The sequence below is a fragment of the Leopardus geoffroyi genome, chromosome A2, assembly GCF_018350155.1.
Source record: "Leopardus geoffroyi isolate Oge1 chromosome A2, O.geoffroyi_Oge1_pat1.0, whole genome shotgun sequence".
NCBI classification, from domain to species: Eukaryota; Metazoa; Chordata; class Mammalia; order Carnivora; family Felidae; genus Leopardus; species Leopardus geoffroyi.
The window spans coordinates 141,729,708-141,752,973 of NC_059331.1; positions in this window are offsets into that span (position 1 = coordinate 141,729,708).

Genomic DNA, 23,266 nt, shown 5'->3' on the forward strand with positions numbered 1-23,266 from the left:
GGATAGTTGGACAAAATAAAGGGAATTCAAGAAATAGTCTAGCTTCCAGTACTGACATTCCTGCTGAATGTGACTACGTTAAGAGCTTGGATTTCTTTTTGTCTATGTGTTCACACTTCAGGTTGTAACTCTTGGCACACTTAAAAAATGGCAGAGAACTCCCCAGAAACTGATGGTTCTGTGACAGTGTCATCTTTTGTAGGTCATAATTTTTAATATACTTCAACATATCCTTCTGAACTTTTCATTTGAGTGCCTGCCATACTGCCTATGGCTCAAGAACAGAAGAGTCACAGCAGTAATTGGAGATAACAGAACCTTCACAAATATAGGAGTCACTAGGGATAGAATGTTCTGCGTGCTGGAGGAACCATCTTTTTGAGGTATAGTACCTTTAAAAAATTTTGATTAAGTTCTTATCTATTTGGGTAAGTCACTCGGTGAAGGGGCTACAGAAAGCATCTTTGCCAACCTGGATTTTGAGATTTAATATAAACGAGTACCTGTGTGGGTTTTCCTACAAATGAATGAACAGATATGAGACAAGTCCTATTTTCCATATGTAGCCCCATATGTAATTTTAAGAATCCCACATATTTTCAAAGATGCTCCACTTTTTACTCTTTCTATTCAAAAACATCGCTGGGCATTTTTTTTCTCTCATTGCTCCTCAGGCAGGGAAGCAGCATTGGACCATAATTAATACCCTAAGTATAGTTAAGTGGAAAATATAACAAACACGTGCCAGACACAAATGGTCCACCTGACACGTAAGCTCTTTCATATGTGTTCTTCCTCTATTTCCAGTTCATCAGACTTTGGCCTATATTAAAATGGAAGACATGTTTTTATTTTCCCACAATACGACCACAATAAAGGACTGAAGAGGAAACTGGAATTCGTCTTGCAGCTGCTTTTATTTCTGTGCCTCACTGCAAGCTATAGTAAAGGTGAAAGCTCGTGTCAGGGAGCAAGGGACACCTTCCATTTCTCTAATGCACCACAACCGTGAGACAATCATGTTGGCAGATCCAGTCTCAGTGGTTTTATTGGGAAGAAGGGAAAACTGCTCTAATGGTGTCCTCTGGGCTCGAAGGTAAAGCTTGTCAGAAAGACAATGCCTTGTCTTCCACATGAGGAATGGGCCTTTTCATTCTGTTTGTGAAGGGTATTTATGCTTCTTTATAATTCGCGGTGTTTGTAATGTGTACCTTTTACTGGAGAAGGTTTAAAGCTTTGCTACCAGTAGCAAACACGGCCAGAGGCAAGAGGCCACCTCCATGAACAAAGGTGGGCAAACAGAAAAAGGGGACTTCCTTAAGGGGAAGGAAATACGAAATGGGCGGGGGGGGGGGGGGGGGACAATTTCTGGAGCACTGCCCACCCACAATACCACCGTAGGATTTGCGTGGCCTTCAATCTTTGCAATTTCTTATGGTTTTAAATTTTCTGCCTGAGTTTGTCTTCCCTGGGACCCTTGTCACGTATTCTGGTGTTGGAAAATTAATTAATGAAGGTATTCTTTTTAAACTTGGCTGCGGTACTGCTGTGCTTCCAGAGATGCATCCAACCAGGATCATAAATATCAAGCTCGGATGCCTGTGTGTTCATAGAACCACATTATTTTAGAACTGCCACAGTTCTTGGACATAGTCCAGTTCTAGTTCATCATTTTACACCTGAAAAATAAAAAAGCAAAAAAAAAAAAAAAAAAAAAAAATGGAGGTCCTCTAGTGAGGATTTTTCAGTCATGCTTAAAAATTCTGAGTGTGGTTTTGGAAACACAAACTGAGCTAGGTGATGGCCTTAAGTGGCTCCCAGGGGCTTTTTTTTGGGCTGGATTTGTCTTCTCTAAAAGCAAAAACGCACATGTATATTAAAAAGGCCCTTGGTCTAAAGTACAATGACTGGAACGTGCATTTGTTGATTGAATTAATAAGACAAAATGTGATCCCTTGAAGGACTGCCTAAAATGGCTACCAATTGTGAGTTAAGACATTTCCAAGCACTCCTCTGTAAGAGGTAACACATAAAATGAACAGGTAACATGGGGGAGCATCATTCTGGTCCTACCGCCATCTGAATCCACATTGCTTAGAGCAGTGCTTCCCTAGAACTGCCTGAAGAGTGATGTTAATCGCAACAGATTTTTTTTTCAGTCCAAGGCTAAATGAAAATTTAATAAAATAGGAGAGGTGGAATAATTCCTAAATATTTTAAATTCTCTCAGTTTAACATATAATCTCCTTTTTCCTAAAATGAACTCCTTTCCATTTTTCTGATATTAAAATATATTATGTTATGAAATAATTATGCTAATGTATGGTAAGTTTTTTCTTCTATCATCTTTATTGGAAAAAAAATTCATAATACTATATTTAACTGGTCCATGAAGCCAAAAGTTTGGTAATTCTTGATTTCCACATACCAGGTAGCTTTTGACATGTTAAGGACAGAGGCTAGTGGGTGAGCAGGGAGGCCCTGTGCCTGGCTGCTGGGGGTGACAATGAGGGCAATTTCACTGTCGAGAAAACTAGTGGGCTACCATAAGCTGCTACCCTTTGCTAGAAAACTGTGGCCCTTTGATTTTCTATAGCACACACAGTTCTCAGATTGTTCCTTTTTGCTATCCATTATGAAACATTTTTTATTTTCCATACTTTTTGTTCTAGTCTGGGTAGTGTATGCTTCTGCCTGACCGAGACACACTATGGCTGGATTTCCTTTTTTTTTTTAAGTTTATTTATTTATTTGAGGGAGACTGCACGTATGCATTTGCATGTGTATGTGAGTGGAGGAGGGGCAGAGAGAGAGAGAGAGAGAGAGAGGGAGAATCCCAAGCAGGCTCCGCACTGACAGCGTAGAGCTCAATGCAGGGTGCTGTCTCCTAAACCATGAGATCATGACCTGAGCCGAAACCAAGAGCTGGATGCTTAACTGACTGATCACCCTGGTGCCCTTTTTATGCCTGAATATCTAACACCAATGACAATAGTCAGTACTAGCTGTGAAATTGCATGAAACTTGCTTAGCTTCTTTAAATTTCAGTGACCTCTAATGTAAGTGGAAATAATATCGATAACCAATTTATAGGGTTATGGAGAGGACTGAATAACATTACATGTGTATTAGTGCCTGGCACTTAATAAATGGTAACTTATTCTTTATATAAGCTGATATATATATATATATATATATATAAGACACAATATATAAGTGACATATATTTGTGTATACATCGTACATACAAAAGTCATATATACACACTGTATATATACTATATATACTACACACTTTATATTTACATGTAGTATGTGTACATATATGAATATGTATATATGTATATATCCAAACATATAACTGTACAAATGAATATGTGTAATGTATACAAACACATATGACATATTAAATGAGAATACAATAAAATTAAATGGTAAATTTTATAAATTTAAACAAGGGAGAGATAATGGGACATACTCTATACAGGTGTTTAGGAAAGCTTCATGGACTAGTTGGAGTTCTTGCTCTGCCTTGAAGGCTGGAAACCAGGACAAAGGGATGAAGCAGATATTCAGAGACATTTTATAGAACGATCATGGGATCTGAAGTTGTAGGTCTTCTATTTAACAAAATAAACGGTTGGCATTTATTCTGACTGTAAAAAGTTGGTACAACGTGAATAGCTAACAACCTTTTCAAAACTAAGCTCTTCTCAATTATATCAGTGAAAAGTTTAAAACAGTGAATTGCCTTTATGTCGTGGAGATTTCTTTCTGTCCCAAACATTACAGTCCATAGATATTAAAATGAATCCAAAAGGCACGCTTTAAGCCTGTTTTATTAAAAGAACAAATGCCATATTCGTTGAGGACTTGTGGTGGTTGTATACAAATGCATCTGTTTTGCATTTCATTAACAGCATCGAAGGCATTTTTGCAGGATTTTCTGATTTGCCTTCAACTTTTGCAATACTAAAAAGCATTTAAAAATGAGCCTTTATTTTTAGAATGTTTTAGGCTAAAGTGGTAGGATATATTTAAGGTATTTCTTTGGAGATTGATTAGACTTTTGTGTGGATATTGCTAATTCAAGTCCTTTTCTAGAATCAAGATAGTATTAAACTTCATTTTGACTGCATTGTGCAGTGGGAAGCACTTTCAACAATAGCCACATTATGGAAAGAGCCTAAATGTCCATCAACTGATGAATGGATAAAGAAATTGTGGTTTATATACACAATGGAGTACTACATGGCAATGAGAAACAATGAAATATGGCCCTTTGCAGCAACGTGGATGGAACTGGAGAGTGTTATGCTAAGTGAAGTAAGTCATACAGAGAAAGACAGATACCCTATGTTTTCACTCTTATGTGGATCCTGAGAAACTTAACAGGAACCCATGGAGGAGGGGAAGGAAAAAAAAGAGGTTAGAGTGGGAGAGAGCCAAAGCATAAGAGACTCTTAAAAACTGAGAACAACTGAGGGTTGATGGGGGGTGAGAGGAAGGGGAGGGTAGGTGATGGGTATTAAAGAGGGCACCTTTTGGGATGAGCACTGGGTGTTGTATGGAAACCAATTTGACAATAAATTTCATGTGTTGAAAAAAAAACATTGTGCAGCGGGATCTTCTTGAATGTTTCCTTACCAATTGCACTTCTGCGGGTTGTAAGGGCCCACCTCTTCCATAATATTTTCAAAGAGAAAAAAATCAGAAAATGGATTCCCACCTAACTCTGGACACTCACCCGTCTGCTTTAAATACTTGTCACTTTTAGAGGATGCTTGTGTGCACTGGACTACCTACGAATGGTCATTTGAGGACAGGAACCAAACACAGGATCAGTTTACAGAACTTGATGTTTCAACTGTTCCACTTCAAAATGAACAGTAGGTCTCTTATCACTCATTCACTTTTACAGAGTTAGCTATCACTTCTTACCCATCCTTTCAAACTTCCCAAACATGAATCTCCAGACATAACATCACTTCTGTTCTTAATTGTATTTCTTACTACTCTCTTCCGGGTTTTTCTACTCATTACTCTTTTTATTTTAATGTTTATATTTTGAGAGAGAGAGAGAAAGAGAGAGAGAGACAGCAAGGGAGGGACAGAGAGATAGATGGAGACAGAACCCAAAGCAGGCTCCAGGCTCTGAGCTGTCAGCACAGAGCCTGTTGCAGGGCTTGAACTCACGAGCAGTGACATCATGACCGGGACCAGTCAGATGCTTAACCGACTGAGCCACCCAGGTGCCCCTTCTACTCATTATTCTATCATCATTCCAAAGTTAATTTGTCTAAAACTGAGTTTGTTTGTTCCCTTTTCCAAAACAATAACAAAACCCAAACCACCAAACAAACAAAGAAAAAAACAAAGAAACAGTCCTAACTCTCCATCTTCATTATTCACTGTATCAGTTGAAACATCCTTTCCACAGGCTGGAGATCTCAAATTCCTCTTTTTTTGTTTCCCTCTCCTATATAGTCCTTTGAAGTGTCTTTCAGATTTAGCCTATTCTTCCAAAAGCATTAAGCTTCCCCTGTCTTTAATCCATTAGACAGTGAGGTGGATCTTTTGAAGGTGCACTTTTCATCTTGCTTTACTTAGGAGTTTAGTAACTTTGTTACTTAATCCATAGACTCACATTCCTCTGTCTGATTTTCCAGGTTGTCTGTTTCCTGTTTCCACCCTATCTATCAACTCAACTTTGCTGCCAGACACGGGCCACCATGCTGACACACATAAATGCACAGCCATCTAAGTCAAACCATCCTGCTTCTTCTCCTCTACACGCCACCCTCAGCTTTCTCTCCATTCATTGATTCACACTGATGACAGTGAGCAAATATCCTCCTTTCGCCTTCTGCTATATAAACATTATGACTTAGTTTGGGGACCGTTCAAAGGGGTCAGTTTGATCTCTTTGATGCAGCTTTTCCGATTACTCAAGTCCATCTTATTTTCTTCCCTCTTTGAAATGGGTAAAGACAGAAATTCACAAACTATTACTTAATTGTTCTGATTGTTTCATGTATATTTATGTCTCGTGAATACTTCTGGAGCCTATTCCCTAAGAAGGAATACTAAGCACTTATTTTTGCGCATAGTAAGTAGTGATTTTTTTGGCAGTTGGTTGATTATGGCTCCCTGTCAGGACTTAAATATCATATTCAGGTTCTTGGTAACCATAGTCTTGCTCACTCTAAAATAATTGGTATAAAAACTGGTTCTTCAAAAAAAATTTTTTTAAGACTAAGTCAATCCTTTGAGAAGCTCAAGTGGCTTTCAGCCTGGGTCTAAAAATCATCACGTTCTTCAAAAGGTCATACATGAGAAATTCTGAAGAGAGTGCTTCACAATCTATAAGATAAAAATTCACATTTATGCTTTCATCTTTATCCAAATACATCAGTACTGAAGAGACAAGACCATAAATAGAAAAAGGCCCTGAAGGCAGCAGCTACAGACACCGAACAAAAAGCAACGTAAAAACAATGCAAGAAAGGGACTGTGGTACCGCATGTCGATCGTTGGAAACACACTTGCAGTTACAGGAGAGCAATTCATGCCACAAATACTTATCGAACATTTACACAAGAGAACTCACTTTCCAGTTATTATACACTGCAAAAAATAAAAGATCAGGATGGAATGCAACAATAGAGGCAAGGATGTATATACTTATATACACATATATACATATGATTTTACACACACACACACACACACACACACACACACACACACACATATTAATACAAAGGCTACTATTTCTTAGGGACCCACCATGTGCCATGCACTGTGCTTCATATATATCATCTCATGTAAAAAATCACAGAAATCCTAAGAAGTAGATATTTTTTTCTTCTTTAAGGAAAGAGACTTAGAAATTTTAATTTTCTTACCCAAAGTTACACAATAACTGGTGGAAATCCAGTTCATGTCCAGTTCTGACTTCAAACATCTTTACCATGGTTGGAAGGAACAGTAGCACTTTGGTCGATGGAGACAAGCGTAGAGGAAGTTTGAGAACAGTGCTAGGCAGGGGCATCAGCATTAGAGCTAAAGCAAAAAAGGCAGGAATTGATAGTTTATCAGTGTAACTAGATTGTTCACTACTGTTGAGGTTAGGGGGTAGATGAGAGAAGCAAGGGTGTGAGTTGAGGAAAGTCATACCATAGAACGACATTGTCCAGAGTTTGGACTTTATCATAAAAGTAACAGTGACTCACTGTGGATGCTAAGCATGGAAACATAGTCAGACTTATATTTCAGGAAGGTCACTGTATTGGCAGTCTGGAGGATGGTTATGACATGGAAATTGGAAGGGCATGGAAATATTTATAATGAGAGAAGTTGGGATCCTGAACTAAAGCTGTATAAGGGCATATGGAGAGGATGCAAGAAACTCGAGAAATATCTTTTGAGGTGGAATTTATAAGGCCTAATAGATAAGGTGAGAAATAGAAAAAGTAGAACCCAACATGACCTAAGATGGTACAGACTATCCTTAGCCCACTGAATTGTTTTGTGGGAAGAGAGAAGAGTGAGCCTCAGGCTGGGAGCCTCCATTTATAATTTCATCCTGGGCCCCTCAGTTATTAAGGGTGAGACTTCTCTCAGGTTACTCGTTTTGGGTAATCAAGTGGATCATGAAATAACATGGTGAATATAGGAGGATCTGGTTTGAAGGAAAAGGGCCAAACAACTTGGCTTGAGATATTTGTGACTTATCCAGTGAATGGTGACTCATAGGCAGGTGGATAAAGGTTATTATGTTGCTGTTTTTGTCTATTTTTTGTTTGTGTTTGCTAATAGCTTTCAGACCCCAACAGTTCCTATTCCCCTTCTGCCCCCACACCTAGGCAGGCTGATATGAAAGCCCGACATTCCCTCTTTTGGTACCAGCACAGACTTAAACCTCCCCACCCCTAACCCACACAAAGGAAGCCTCACTCCAGTCTTCCCTCCAACCATGACAAAACTCCAAGCTGGTTCCCCTACTCTGCTCGCTCTCAAGCCAATTTAGGACTGCTTTGGATCCTATTCTGTCTCCCAGCACAGCTTCATTATGGGAATGATAAACTCTTTCATGCCTTCCTGATGTGTCTATAATGTCATCAAACCAAATTTTGCAAGGAAAATCCATACTGGCTCTGTGTGGGGCAAAAACAGTGTGATTTCTTCAAATGTATTCTACCAGTTCTCTCTCTCTTTTTTTTAATGTTTATTTTTGAGAGACAGAGAGAGAGAAAGAGCATGAGTTGGGGAGGGGCAGAAGGAGGGGAGAGAGGGGATCCGAAGCTGACTCTGTGCTGACAGCAGTGAGCCTCCTGTGGGGCTCACACTCAGGAACCATGAGATCATGACCTGAGCTGAAGTCGGGAGCTCAACTGACTGAGCCACCCAGGCGCCCCCATATTCTACCATTTCTTAATGGAGTTTTCACTGATCTTCTAGAGAACTTCCTTTCTTCTTTTTTAATGTTTATTTATTTTTGAGAGAGAGAGAGTGCACAAGTCGGGGAGGGACGGGGCGGGGGAGGGAGGGAGAGAGAGAGAATCCCAAGCAGGCCCTGCACTGTCAGTGCAAAGCCTGACATGGGGCTGAATCCCATGAACCATGTGATCATGACCTGAGTCTAAACCAGGAATCAGACGCTTAACTGACTGAGCCACCTAAGGCCCCTGAATTTTATTTTTATTTTTTATTCAAAAGTTGCCAAAATGCAGAAGGTCATCATCAAAAACAATGATTTTTATGACCTTTATAGTTTTTAAAAATACCAGTCAGGACTTTTGTAGAAAAGTTCATTTCCTTTTATTTCTGAGTTGTGCTCCATTATACGGACACATCACAGTTTTTTTATCCATTCACCTGTTGATGGAACTTTGTGCTGTTTCCAGCTTTGGGCTATTACAAATAAAGCTGTCGTGAGCATTTACATACAAGTGCTTGTATGGACTTATGTTTTCATTTCTCTTGGGTAAATATGTAGGAGTTGAATAGATTAATCATATGGCAGGTATACACTTACTTTTAAAAAAAATTATAACACTGTTTTCCAAAATGGTTATAGTATTTAGCATTTCTACCAGCAGTCTATGTACCTCTAATTTCTTCCTATTCTTACTAACACTTGGTATGGTCAGACTTTAACTGTAGCCATTCCTGTAGAGGTATATAGCGTTATCTCATTGTGATTTTATTTGCATATTTCCCTAATGACTAACAATTGTTGTGCCTCTTTTTATGTGCTTATTTGCCATCTCTCTAGTTTCTTTGGCAAACTGTCTGTTCAAATCTTTTGCCCATTTTGGGGACAGGCTGTTTCTTATTGCTGCTTCCTGAGATTTCTTTATATATTCTACACACAACTCCTTTATTAGGGATATGCTTTGCAAATATTTTCTCCCAGCCTGTGGTTTGTTTTTCATTATCATAGCTATCTTTTCAACCTCATTTCTGTCTGTATATTTATATGCCAGTACCACACTGTTTGGGGTAGCTTTATCATGTTTTGATACTTGATGAGACTGGTTCTCCACCACGTTCTGAGGTCTCAAGGGTTTTCCTGGGTTCTCTTTCTAGTTTTCTTGCTCACATTAACATTAGAATTAACATACATAGTTTAAAAATCTTACTCATATTGTTAATGGGATTATATTACACTTTGATTTACTTTAGGGAAACTGACATGTTTGTGATATTGAGCATTGTTTTTCATTAACATGGTGTGTCCCTCAATTTGTTCAAGTCTTCTTTTTATGTTCTTATATAGCATTTTAGAGTTTTATTCATATTGATTTTATATATATCTTGTTATGTTTATTCCCAGGTAATTCATCTTTTCAGATACTATTGTAATGGCATCTAATTTATTATTGTTTGCACACATGAATGACATTGGTTTCTGCATGTTAATTTTCAAACTACTTACCCCATTGAATTCTGTCATCATTTCTAATAGTTTTTCAGTTGATTCTTTTGAGTGTTCCAGGAATATGATTTTATTTTCTACTTTTTAATTTCTACATTTCTAAATCCTTTATCTTTTCTAGTTGTGCTATTATTTCCAAGAAACTGTTAAGTAATAGTGGAGATAATGGTCATGGTTTCTGGTTTCTGGGTTTTTGTTTTATTTGTTTGTTTGTTTGTTTCTGTTTTCAATAGGTTTGTTTCAAGTGTTTGACCATTAAGCATGATACCAGCTTAGAAATAGAATTAGACTCAGTTTTATTATAATAAAAATATTCTCATTTTTAGTACCTATTGGCTGCTAAAGTGCATAGTTTAGGGTTGAGAGAGATAAAAGTTATTTGGATCATTGCAAAGCTTCTTCTCAGAACACACATAGGAATTCTGCTATTTCTTTGTTTGGGTGGATAGAATTTTCTTCAGTTTTTGACATTCAAGAGTGTAGATTCCTTACACCAAAACCCTTTAAGCCACAACATCTCCTGACACTTCTTCACTGTCTTTCTTAGTCAACAGTCCCTATACCAAGGGCCTGGGTTATAGACAATAGGATGACATGTGGCCATGACCTTTGCTCAATCTCACCTTCCATGATTCTCGGTGCTATCAACCTGGAACCTTCAGTGACACTTAGGCCAGTTCATGACTCTACACTCCAGCATTGTACTTAATGGATAGGTAGAGGTTCTAATATTGGGATTTCTTACAGTATAAGTTGCCCATGTTGGTTTTCAGGTTCCAGCTTCACTTTCTTAGCTAAATATGCTTTTCAGCAAGGAGTTTTTATTGTAGCAAATTATATATAAATCTTACAGTATTTTTTCTTCAATTTTTATACTCTGTGAGTTTTCCTTGGGTATAGGATCAGGAGAGTACACTTGTCTACATTTACTCTCTTATTTCAACTCAGAAATCTCCCACATTAGTATTCAAATGAGCAAAATATGCTCTTTGCCCTTCAAAATAACTACTTTAAGAGATAATATGCTAATGCTAATGATATTTTGCAAAGACTTAAAAAAAATCCCTCCTTTGGAAATAAGTTTAGGATTAACTTTTGTTGTGACATATAAAATCCACCTAATTACTTCATAGTCATATTGCATTTTCTAATGTAAAATGATTCCATTCAAGCACTCACCTCACCCTACAGTCACTGAATAATTCTGGACCATATTTGAAAACTAAATTAATCACCAAACACTGAAAACTTAATACAATACTACTAACAATTTTCAAAATAAAAGTCCCAAGTATATTCCTTTTTCCTTTTCTCAGAGACAGCTCAAAAGGTATATTACTCTGCTATTTTCCCCAGGGATACAACTATATCCTTTAGAATTAATATTAGGCATAATTATCCATTTCATTTTTATGAGTTATGAATATTTTATGAGTTAGATACTTGTCACTCACCTTTAAAAATCTTTTAATATTATTAATTTTCCAAACTGTATTTCATCACAGACTTGTACTGAGAACAGTTTATAGCTGATACATGAAAAAGGGCCCTAGTGATAAATAAGTTTGAGAATTATGCATAAACGAAGTTAAGCAAATTTCTTGGTTTCAGTACTTCTGATAAACCTTTATACACTAACGTGTGCTGTGACTATCCAAGACAGATACACTACACAGCATTTGCCAGATTGGGCTAGTTAACTGAGTCCCCTCTTTCCTTTTTTATCATTTATTTTCTATCCCTCCCAAAGTGTGCAATATTCAAAAAAGAGCATTAATTTATAATGCAGCAAAGATATCTCTTGTCTTTCTTCTCTATTCTTTTCCTTCTCTCTTTTAAATCATGATCTAATACATCAGCAGAATTTAGTGTAGAGAGAGAGACACAGAGGCTAAAGGACACTGAAAATTCTCATCAGCTTCTTTAATTTTTTTAAAACATTGCTCTATAATGCAAATTTGTTCTTACCTCTTTTGCTTACCCTCAGTAGCTATTTATTACTAAAAGAATAAATTCCATGTGTGCCTCTTACATTTCTGGACTCATCTACACATGCTCTGAATGTTCCAGCAGCATCAGACAGCTTGTAGATCACCTAACAGGCCAAATATGTCAGGATGATCCGGCATGATAGTGTCAGGAGCCCTGCAGACCTGTTCCCTAGGGAAACTGGTATAAACTTTTCAAAAATCAATCATTTTAAGGACTCTGAAAATGGCTCTAAGGGAAAATAGCAAATGAAGAAACATTTATTCGGGAAAATTTGGTAAGAAAAGCATGAATCTGTAATATTTGAGCCAAGACTCCTCCCTTCTGCCTTCTCTCAGCTCAGTGAGGCAGACTCTCTGTTTTAGATGTGTCTAAAGAACAAAGGGCTCTCTCTCACTCCAGCCCCCAGTCAAGGGGCTTTCTTCCTGGGAGGGACAGGACATCGTCATTTCTCCACCTTGCCCCCAGGTACCTATCGTCGATATTAAATTTCAGATGGGGCTTCCTTCTGCCAAATCACTGCTCATGGAATGAAGGCTCTACTTAGAGCAAGGAACTGCTGACAATATTAGGGACTTTATCACTCTTGCCCTGGCTCTTGATGAAAAGCAAACGGAGGAGACCTCAGGCTACTTACTGCCCACCCCTACTCTCCCACCAACTGCTTGGCTCCTAAGGTGACGATGTCATTCAGAGAGAAAGAAAGGGGTAGAAAAAATTTTTCTAAGAAATAATGGTCAAAAACTCCCTCTTTTTTTTTTTTTTTTGGAAAAACACTAACCTATACATTCAAGAAGCTCAACAGATCCCAAGTAGAATAAACAAACTTCAAATAGGATCTATAAACTGATACATCACAGTAAAAATGCTAAAAAGTCAAAGACAAAATCCTGAAAGCAGCAAAAGAAAAATGACTTATTACTTATATACGGGAATCCCAAGAAGGTTAACAGCGGATTCTCCCAGCAGAAACAATGGAGGCCTGAAGGCAATAGGATAACATATTCAAAGTACCCCTCCAAAAAGTCCCACCAAATCTGTTCACCAAGAATTCTATATCCAGCAAGGCTGTCTTTAAAAATGAAGGTGAAACGTAGACATTCCTGGATAAACAAAACAGAATTTCTTGTTGATAGACCCACCTTATTAGGAATACTAGAAATTTCTTTGGCTAAATGCAAATGACTCCAGATGGCATCTTGCATCCACACATACAAAAAATAAAATAAAATAAAATAAAATAAAATAAAATAAAATAAAAAGCACCTGTAAAGGTAACTGTAATTATGAAAGACAGCATAAGCAGATAATTTTCTCCTTCCTTCTCTAAACTGATCTATAAAGCAATTATATAAAAATATGTCTATTATATTATTGGACTTGTATAGAAATATAATACATCTGCCAATAACAGCACAAAGGAGGTGGGTAGGAGCAAAGCTATAGTGGGCTAAGAAAATGACTAAGACGATAAAGTAATAATTAGAACACTGTATTACTGGGTTTGTAAAATTAATTGATATAATATGTATAACAATAATACCACAAAAAGAGGGAAAAGGGAATAGAGCTATATAGGAGAGATGTTTCTATGTGTTCTTACAATTAAGCTAATATGAATCTGAAACTAATTCTGATAAATTAAGATATGTATGGTAAACTCCAGAGCTAACACTAAAAAAACTTCAAACCCCAAACCAAAACCTCAAAAATAGTGAAAAAAATCATTTAAGAAATATTATGATACATTAGAAAATATTAACCTCATGTGAAGAAAGCAGTTAAAAAACAGAGCCACAAAAAAATATGAGACACTTAGAAAATAAAAAAATAAAATGGCACATATAAACATAACTATGTTGATAACAACATTAGTGTGAATGGATTAAACAATCAATCAAAAGGCAGAGGTTGTAAAACTAGACAAATATGCTAGTCTGTTTCACATCTCCATGTATATAAAATTCTACCTCAAATGTTTTTCTCATCTTGTTCATCCCCCTCACACCATTCAAAATATAATAACATAAAAGCCTACATCTAGCATCTGCAGGACCCAGAGGAAAGGTTGAAATGAAGGCCCAAATGTCATATTGAAATTATTAATGCTTTAAAATATTTTAAAGATAAATATTAAATATTTAAAAGTTAGAAAACAAGTTGACAAACTATCAAGTAAAATATAGACTATCTTCCAAACTTTATAACAACCTAGGTTTGAATTTGAAATTCTTGAATTCCTTAGTCCATTCTAGAATGGTATTATGAGGTACTCACTCCCTGGCTCCAATTCCTGGCTTTTCAGTCGATGGCCCAACATCCCTTCTCTTTTTATCCCTGTTTCCATTCCATATTACAAAGGGCCTTGCATGCATGCACATAACTAGAGCCTCACATTCAAAACCCATTTATTTCTCTTCAGCAAACAATTGTCTCTTGCCACTCCTTGAGTCACACGAGGTGTTACAACCACTCTCTGGAAGGTGGGACCACAAAAAATAACCATCTGGGCTGTGGAACTAGATGTGATGACATTTGGAGAGAGAGTTACAGGGTTCAGTGTACTTGGAACTTGGGAGTTATGGCTCTGTGTGGTCCATTATATTGGCCCTACAGACTTCTTGTCCTGTGAGATTGGATGTGGCCAGAGAGGTAAGGTAGGGAAATCTCAAATCACAGGACCAAGGAAAGGGGCACCTTTACCCTAGTATAAGGATACTAATTATATGTTATCTGAATCAGTCTTGGGATCCTACAAGTTTCAGCCCAGGTGACATAAAAAGAATATATAGTGTACTCGATGAAAACAATTTTTAATTCTCATCTTTTGATCTTCTTTGGTGCTCTTTTAGAACATAAAGAAGGTCCAATTGATAATGCACATTTTGTTTTTTAAGTTTCTTTATTTTGAGAGAGAGTGCATGGGGAAGGGGCAGAGAGAGAGAGGCAGACAGAGAATTCCAAGCAGGCTCCATGCTGTCAGTGCAGAGCCTGACATGGGGCTCAAACCCACGAACCGTGAGATCGTGACCTGAGCCGAAGTTGGGTAGGATGCTTAACAGACTGAACCACCCAGGCGCCCCAACAACATACACCTCTTACCATTCTTTTCATTTTTCTAACTGCTAATCAAGTCCCTTGCCTACTGTAGCCATGCCCAGATCTTTCTCCTGTCACTTCTCACTTTCAACCCCCAATCAAACTCCTCCTTTTATTTCTGCTCTATCTTTCCTTAAGCTTCTGTTAATTTTTCTCTCTCTTCAGCAAACATCTCTCCCTCTCTCTCTCTCTTTTGTTTTTGGTTCTTTCTCTACAGAGTCCTGAAATCATCACAATGGGGTCTAAGAGATATTAAGGAGAGGGGGAAATCTAAGCAAGCCTCCTAGAAATTTCCTTGGGATAAAGATAGAAAAAGAGGCGGTAACCAGGTTATTAAAACAGAGCATCTAGGAATTATGTTTGGCTCTCATTTCCTTTTACCTTCAGTATCTGGTAAAGTACATCTTGCTGATTTGGCTTTCTAAGGGTTGAAACATGTATAAGGGAGTTTCAGGAAGAAATACTGTCATATAAAATCATTGTTAATCTTAGCAAGAACAATTTCAGTGGAGTGGTGTAAGTGATGGATATAGTGTAGAGTGTTGAGTAATGCATGGAAGGTTGAGAAAGGGGAGAGGAGTAGGCGAATGAAGACAACCTTTTTGAAAATTTGTATGAGCCGTGGAGAATAATAAATAAAAGTACAAATGAACGACTTAATGTACTGTGTTGTACCCTGTTATAGGATGTTTTACTTCCACAGGCAGTGGCTTTACCTGTTACATTAAGCTTACTGAATTCTTATTGAGGATGTATGAGCCAAAATTCTGGATTTTCAGGGATAATATCTTCAGTCCAACTCATTAACTTGTTTTTAAAATCTCTAGTTTGGTATTACAGGAGTTTTTCAAGAAGAGACTAGCAATTTCATAAAAGGCTCACAGGGAGGTCAATATACCAGGTGGGATTTTCAATGATCATAACCTTTATGATCTCTTTCAACTCTGAGATTCTTTTATTTTATAGTTTAAATGGTCATTCAAGCATAGAATCAATTTTATTCCCTAAATTTGTCATGCTAATCACAATTTTAAGTTGTAAAGTGGTAATGCTATTGCCTGATTTACAGACTCTCTAGCTTTATTTTACTGGGGTATATTGTACAAAGTGGGATTTAAGAGATGTAGGTTGGAAGCTTTAGATTTGGATATCTGAAGGAAAATTCCAGATTGTCTAAAGTATCTCATAGTTCCTGGTCTTTAAAAAGCATACACTGAATTAAATTCAATGGTGTACAAGACAGGATACATGAAATATTTAAGTACATTATTAAAAAAAATTTTAAACAGCACCTTTCTTCTCCAATTAAACATTATGTCATATCCTAATACACTTAGAAGGTAAAGGAGGAATTGTTCTAGTTGAGGCAGGGGAAATGGACCCAGAGCCCTGCTCATTTAGCTTCATCATTTAAACTTTTCTCCTAAATAGACACACACCGCATACACTCAAGCATACACATACTCATACACATATGCACAACTCCCTTAGGATTCTGCAGAACACCATTTAACAAATGACCAGTTGACACTAAGAAAACAATGCAAGATAATTCATGATTAACTCCCCAAATGAGTGGTATCATTTAGGGGTGAGGAAGATTAATATCCACTCGGAACATTTTATCAAATATGTATAAGCTATCTACTGCTGTGTATCCAATTCATCCCTAAATTTAGAGGCTTAAAACAACAACATTTATTATCTTACAGTTTCTGTGGGTCACAAATCTGAGCACAATTCACTTGAGTCCTCTAGCTCAAGGTCAAGGTCTCTTAAGGTATAGGCTAGGACCAGAATCATCTCAAGATTCTGCTGGTGCAGGATCTGCTTGCAAATTTTCTCCGTGGGTTTTGATAGAATTAAGTCCATTGCAGGCTCTTGGACTGAGGACTTCAACTCTTTCTTGGCTGTGGGCTAGAGGCTGCCCTCGGTTTTTTGCCACATGGGTCCTTGCGGCAGCTCAGAACGTGGCAACTGGCTTCGTTAGGGTGAATGATGGGGCAAAAGGAGTATGAACAAGATGGAAGTCAGTGTTAAGCAACATAAAAAGATCTATACTTTTATAATCAATATTATTTATGCTCTTAAACCTGAGAAATGCTTTGCTAATGATAATGAATCAGATGTTTTACGTTGTTTAAAAATTTCTCAGACTTTTTCTTAATTTTTTTTTCTCTAGAAACTCGAATACTGGCATTGTTTTAATGCTGAGTTTTACATATCTAAGGGTTATAGAATAGTTCATAACGTCCAGTATATTTTGGAGAGGAAACAGGATGTTAATGAAGATGTGGTAATGTCTCCAGACAAAACTTAACATCTTGATGTGTTTAAGATTAATCGCGTTTCTGTTTGAAGTATAGCCTGTGCCTGTCCTCCTGGCATGACATCGAGCCCCACAATCATTAATGTATAAAGAGCCTGAGCCTCTGTCAGAGATAGGCATCCCTTCAGAACTGAAAAGCAGCAAAACCAGCAATCAAATGCTATGAAATGCATGTTAGGATGGCATTTAGAGAGTGTGCAGTGAGCAGCTGTGGTTAATAGGATAACTGATACTAAGTGATCTATATGAGCATCATGCAAACAAGGCACACTTTGAAAAGTGAGGTTTCTCCTGCATATTTCTTCCTGAATTCCACCCAAAGGGATTCTAAATGCAAGACAGTGGAATTCTCCCAGAAGCACTTCACTAATCGGGCCTCATTTTCTCAAGGAGACACAGAAAGAAGTAAAGACAGAAAGCTGTCTTTTTCTAAAATGAAGCCCTGGGCTAATGAAAGTTTTGCTGCTTGTTATCTAATACTACCCTAGAACATCTGGAATCACAGAGATGGAAGGTAGTGCTGGGCTTTAAAAGACTTTTGCAAACAAAAATAAATAAAAAAAAATAAAAGACTTTTGCTTTTAAAGAAGGAGTGTTTTTAAGAACAGAACAGACTAGGGCTGGGGAAGATCCACAGTACAGAACTCCTTGGAGAGCCTCACCTCCCCAAGAGCTCTTTCGCACGTCACATGGGGCCAGGTCATGAATTTTACCAACACTCTTCACTTCTGCTTTTGTTTGAGTTTACATCATATTTTCCCCCATAGGGGCCCTCAAATTCCATAATTCACCCCAAATCCCTATTGGCTACTACTGATTCTACAATAATGGTGCTGCTACCTTAATGGATGTAGCTCCATGCTGCCTCTAGCTGGGAGACCACACCATGGCTTCCTCTTTCCAAGTCTCCCGCCTATGACTCCCACTTCACCACCATCCACACCCTGTCATGGCTGTCCACTGGCCTTTAGCGGGACTCTCAAGAGAGACCACTGCAGCTCCCTACATCTGCACCGTACTGAAAATTGTCTGCCCAGCTATGAAAAGTATTGCTCTGTCAGCCTGCTATACCAAACACTTAATGAAGCCCCTTAAAAGTGTTCTCCATTTCCATTTTTATTCTCCTTTGGGAAGCCAAACTGTCATACTCACTCTACTAAATTTGACAGTGATGTATGCTCCCACTTTTCTAAAATCTTCCTGCTTCAAAAAGCAAGGGCCTTTGATGTTCCAGCTTTTTATTTTTGTCCTTCCCGCTGTGTATAAGATTCAAGACCCTGTTCAGGAGTAGGCCTGGGAAATGACTGTAACTCTGTGCACCATTATATACTAAGACATGGTGCTCCAACTGTTGGGATAAGGGAGATGTCAGTATATGTTGGTACCCCTACCAAGCTCTGGGTTCCTCATATCTTATACTCTACTTACCTAAATTCTCTAGAAGCGGAGTCCAGGTTCACATTTCTATAATCATGCTTCCAGCTGAAATCTGAGTCCCATAATGACACGACTTGTATGATCAATTCCTACAGGATGAAGTCTCTTAGGCACACCCTCTATGCATTAATGTCTCTCTTTCATCTTAAAGAATAAGACAATAGGAGGGGCGCCTGGGTGGCTCAGTCGGTTAAGCCTCTGACTTCAGCTCAGGTCATGATCTCACAGTTTGTGAGTTCAAGCCCCGTGTCAGGCTCTGTGCTGACAGCTCAGAGCCTGGATCCTACTTCAGATTCTGCATCTTCCTCTCTCTCTGTTCCTCCCCTGCTTGCACTCAGTCTCTTTCTCTCTCTCTCAAAAATAAATAAACACTAAAAAAAATAAAAAAGAATAAGACAATAGGATTAAACACTATATTGAGTGACTCAGACAGAAAATGATGGGACATAAGAGCTAAAGTGAAAAAGGAGTTTGAGAAGGGAGAGTTCCATCTGAGCTGTAGCCAAAAACAAAGTGTCATGGTCAAGGTGAAGCTAGAGATACACTTCAAAGAAAGACAAGCTCAGTGAGACTAGCATAGGACAGGCAAGAGGGATGAATAACCACATATACCTATGTGATTTGGGTACCCGGCTACAGGCTAAAAACACTGCTCCTTCCCCTCTGCAATACGAAGATAATTTTTGCTAAGTTCTTAGAAAATGAACAGCCTTATAATCATGTGGTTTGTTGAGACTACTGAGTTGAACACTTTATAATAGAAGAAGATAAGAAAGCTAGTTCATGATCGAAATGCCATCGCTTTGTAGTACATGAAGATGTTTATTGCTCTGGTTTTTTCAGGACCAATCCAAAGAGTTAAAAAGAAAAAAAAGAGTTTGGAAGGGAAGACCCTTGATGTTTTTACCCATTCTCTTCACTTGTAGGCACATGTAATTTACATTACTCTATTAGTTCAGAGAAGCAGAACCAATAAGATGTGTGAGTGAGAGATTTATCTCAAGATATTGGCTCACGGGATTATGGAAGCTGCTAAATCGGCAGGGTGGGCTGGCAGGCTATAGATCAGGGATGAGCCAGTTCACGTCCAAAGGCTATCTTCTGTAGAATTCCTTCCTCCTTTGGGGAGGTCAGTGTTTTTGTTCTATTCAAGCCTTGAACTAACTGAAGGAGGCGTACTCACATTAGAGAAGGTAATCTGCTTTAAAGTCCACTGATTTAAATGTTCATCTCATCTAAAAACACCATCACAGAAACATCCAGCAGAATGTTTGACCACATATCTGGGTATGGTGGCTCAGTCAAAGTGACATAAAATTAAGAGTCAGCACTGACTCTTAGTTTTTTTTTTTTCCCTATAATCCTTCCTAGTGACAGTGGATAAGTCACTCACTCATTCTTTCCAGCCTCAGTCTTCTCTTTTGTAAAATGAAGACTGATGTTGTCTAAGTTCCCTTCTATCCCAATCTCACAATATTGCTTTCTCTGATGTAGTGTCTTTTTTCCTTTTTCTACCTTTCTTCTCCACAAATATACTTTTATAGATATGTAACTATATAAGTAAAAGCAACTGATGATTGATCTAATTACAAGAGGCTATGACGTCAATAATTGCATTTTTTTTCTATGTGAAGATAGTATTCCCATATATTGTTAGAAGAATGTATGAACCGAGCTGCTTTTTCACTAATGCTGATAGGTTTGAGCTCTGTCATCCTCATTTTCTCAACTGAGTTTACCTTGGGGCTAAAGGTACACATAATAAAAAGACTTGCTATTATTTCCGTGTAGACTGTGCCCTTAGAGGCAATTGGCTTCTAGGAGATTTAATGACTTTATTCACATTAGAAATGTATTCTTCAATTAACTGAACTAACTAGACTAATGACCTAAGGTTTTTGTCTGTGCAGCTACCACACTAAGATTCAGGAGCAAATGCTAGTTAAAATACCAAAGTCAAATGGCAAAATGATGTCAAACAGACCAACAGGCCCTATCAAGATTTCTAATTTAAGGACTGATTACTACATAAAATGTTACTTTTTCATGCTTGGCTTTTCTGAATTAAGAACTGAAAAGTAGGATGTTTAAAAGTATAGGATTATTGGGGTGCCTGGGTGGTTCAGTCCATTAAGCGTCCAGCTTTGGCTCAGGTCATGATCTCATGGCTCGTGGTTTCTGCCCCACATCGGGCTCTGTGTTGACAGCTCAGAGCCTGGAGCCTCCTTTGGATTCTGTCTCCGTCTGTCTGCCCTTCCCCCGCTTGTACTCTGTTTTTCTCTCTCTCAAATAGAAACATCAAAAAAAAAATAATAATAATAATAAATAAAAGTATAGGCTTATTAAAAGTTCACTATTTTTGATACATAGTTCTGCCTTTCTAGTATATGCAAATACGTTTCTGCCGTTAATCAGAGATGCTCATAATTAGAATTTTAAAAAATAAAGCTTTCTTCCTAGAGTACCATGGCACTCCAGAATGCTTAGCCACTGCTACACAAACATTTGGCTCTGTAGATTTCCCTAAGACTCAGCCATTTGTGAACATCCTTGGATTCACTATCTTCAAAAATAGCTTCCATGCCCTAGAGGGAATGCATGCGAAGTAACTGGAATGAGACCATTTCCAAAAACAGATTATCAGTTGACACAGATAGACCAGATATTATAGAGAAGATTGATTTGGCCACGCCCATAGTATTTCCTTAAGAAAATTGTTATTATATTAGTAATGTCCAAGAGAAAATAGATATGTTCTAATTTCACAAATAAGGAAATCCAGGCTTCAGTCATTATAGAATTAATTTAGCTAACTGTCACAAATAGTCTATGTGATAGGTTTTGAAAGATCTGTGGAAAGATTCTTATGTTGAGACCAATGATCATAGAGCATGAGAACATTCCAAAAGTGTACCTAAAATTGACTTATCAAGACTCAGGAGGCTTATCTGGAATTGATTCCTAAAAAACAAATAGAAGTGTTAAGAACATCACATGTGTTTTATGCCCTTAGAGAATAAATCTTCACAATGCAACTGTGGTCTTTGAGACAGACTCATTTCTGTTTTAAAAAAAGGTATATATATAATGTTCTGCAAACACACTCTTTATTAAAAGCAGCAATACCAAATATACTCAAAGCAAGAACAGTGTCTGAGCTATAAAAATTCCCCCATGTTTAGCCTAACATTGCATTTGAGTCTGAGAATTTTCTTAATATGTTACACTGATAATGGACATTTTACCATCTACAGGCAAAGTGAATATTCTGTTGGCCAGTGTGTAATATGTGTCAGTTATAGAACTGAGATAGTTAAGAAAACACCCAAATATACATGTATCTAAATTTTGATTTTTTTTTAGAAAGTTATATCTATAAAATCACCAAAAGTTGTCTTTAAATCCAATCCAATGACCATTTGTCAGTTTTTCTCTCCTTCACAAACAGACGAATAAGTGTATACATTGACTGTGGCACTATTGACTGCTGATGCCTGGAAGTTCAATTACACAGACGCTTCTGGTGATACTCTTATTTCTGTGATTGCATTTCTCTCCTTCCTGGTTGCTTTATTCTCTACTAAACAGCAAGGGGTTTCCTTTCCCCAAGCTTAGATGGCCTCTACATGCCCTCCCTTGGGAATCTCATTTTTTACATGGATTCAGAATATACAAAGAAATATACAGAAATGATTAATCTATCCAGTTCTGTCATCTGGATGAGTTACACTCCTAAGTGCCATCTATTCTGCTCACTAAATGACTTTGTGCGTCTATGCTCTGCTCTGAGAAAGGTATATTGATAAAATGTGATTAAGATTCCAGTAAATGAAAATCCAAATGTACAATTGGTTAGTACTTCTTATATTTCAAAATTCTGCTAGAGTATCCTTTAACTATGGAATTTCCACAGCAATTTAAGTTTTCATTACTGTCATTTCACTTCTTCATAAATACATTGCCTGACACCTTAATTAAGAACATACTTATTACCAACTCTATATAGAATCATAGATACAAGGTTCTAGGAACTTATAAAAATTAAAGATAAATAATAAGGATAATAATTTAGTAATTTGCTAATTAAGAAATACTCTCCTACATCACAATAACAATCTCAATTTTCTCTGTGCCGTGCACAAAGTGAGGACAATAAACAAGGTGAAGTTGGCTTTTCTACGTAAGAAGGTAACTCATCTTATAGTTAATGCAGGGAATCGACAGAAAGGGCTTATGAGAGAGGCTGACTTATCATAACAAAGGCTGACAAATCATGGGCTGATTTCTGCAAATATAGTAAAAGCTCATTTAATGGAAAGAGAAGAGATGTATTTTATCTCCCCTGCTTCATTTACTTTCTCTGCTCTTGCAAACCCTTCTTATTTCCTCAAGATGGTCCAAACTCTTTCTTTCCTCAGGGTGTTTGCACATTCTATTCTCTCTGATTGAAACACCCTCCCTCCCGCTCTT